Genomic DNA, 1875 nt, shown 5'->3' with positions numbered 1-1875 from the left:
CTGATTGAGAGAGGAAAAGTTCCAAGGGTAACAGACAAGCTAGTGACATTAGGGACCCAGGAGTCTGATTGCAACCCTTGTTTCCCTCAGACCCAGAGAAGACTTCTGCAACCTCTTTCCCCAGGACAAGGAATATTGGTTTCCAGTCCCTTCTCCTTCTCTCAGACACTTAAATCCAGGCTCCCTGCATCTTGGAGTTCCCAGGTCCTTCCTAGTTCAGATACCCAGGCATCCAGTCCCCAGTTCGTGGCTCACCTCTGGCAGATTCCTTCTCTCCTAGCCAGGGGGGTCTCAGCCCCATTTCATACCATGCACCCTTCCCGGGGGGCCTGATAGGGGAGGGGGGAATTTTCCGAGACGTCAGAGCTGGGGGTCGCAGCTTGGGTCAAGTTGCAGGGATGGGGGGCGTGGTCAAGCTGCACCCCCTGCTTTTGGGATGCGCACTGGTCCCTGGAACGGTCCCCTTTCAGAGACAAATTGGGCTTGGAAAAGGGCTTAGGGAACAGGGGCAGGGCAGGGATGGGGATGCAGAGGTCTAAGGGGTGCTTACGGGGTAGTAGGGATAGGATGAGGGGCTCGGACAGGTTCCCCGTCTTGAGGATTTGGTGGTGTGACATGAAAAGTGGTGGGGGAGGAGGGTCTGGGGTCAGCTGGGCAGCTCTGGGCTTATCTACAACAGGAAGAGGGATTTCCGGCCAGATGCCCCTTTTCCCTAGCATCAGCCTACGTCACAATCGGCAGGGTGACAGACAGCCAGGGGGGGGGGGGGGGGGGCCCAATACAACCCTGAATCCCCTAGCAGGCACAGGGAGGGTGTCCTGCGCTACTACAGAATAATGGCAATCATAATCAAAATAACATCATCATGGGCGATGATAATAGTAATAGCAACCACTGACGTTAAATGAGGGTCTGCTGGGTCGGGGGAAGCCATGACAACGGGTCTTCATTTAATCTTCTTAAGGGGGAAGTGTTTTTAAGGGGGAAGTTTATGAAGGGGGAAACTGAGGCATGCCTTCTCCCATTTCTTTTTCTGTCTGGGCTTTCTGGGCAGTCCCGAACAACTGGGGAATTTTGAATATGAACTGAATGTGAGTTATTGCATAATTTTATGTGTGGCAGTGATAGGTTTGGAAAGTGGAGACATTTAGGGACGAAGTGTTTTGTTTGAAGCTTGTTTCAACTAATTCAGAAAAGAATCACATGCACAATGTGCAAAAATATTCAAACAATATTTGGGACATAGATATACCAAAAAGTATCTGCTTGTTAAACTGAAACTCTGTAACTAGGCATCCTGGTTTTTTTGTTTTTTTTTTTTTTTTGCTTGTTTGTTTTGTTTTAATTTGCTAAGCCTGGCTAACCTTAGCTTCAGTAACTCAGTAACCTTGGCTTCAGACAATGTATAGGTGCTCATTTTTCTAAGTACTTGCTTATTAAATATTAAAAAGATCTGAGGTCATTTTAATATTTAATTTTAATATTAAATTTTTACTTACTGGCTGGACAATGCTGGCATACACCTTTAATCCCAGCAATTGGGAAGTAGAGGCAGGTGGATCTCTGAGTTAGAGGTCTGCACAGAGTGAGTTCAGGGCTACACGGAGGAACCCTGTCTCAAAACAAACAAACAAACAAACAAACAAAACAAAAAACCAAACACCAAAACAAAAACCCCACAAAACCACACTAACCAAACAAAAAGTACTTATTATAAATGAATACATATTTGATATTAAAAGCATTTTTATTTCCAGACATGGTAGTGTATGCCTTTAACCCCAGCACTAGGTAGGCAGAGAAAGGTGGATCTCTGGGATTTCAGTGCCAGTCTGGTCTACATAGTGAGTTCCAGGGCTTACAAAGTGAGACTCT

The sequence above is a fragment of the Grammomys surdaster genome, unplaced genomic scaffold (assembly GCF_004785775.1).
Source record: "Grammomys surdaster isolate TR1022 unplaced genomic scaffold, NIH_TR_1.0 125671, whole genome shotgun sequence".
Taxonomy (NCBI): domain Eukaryota; kingdom Metazoa; phylum Chordata; class Mammalia; order Rodentia; family Muridae; genus Grammomys; species Grammomys surdaster.
This window is presented reverse-complemented; position numbering follows the sequence as displayed.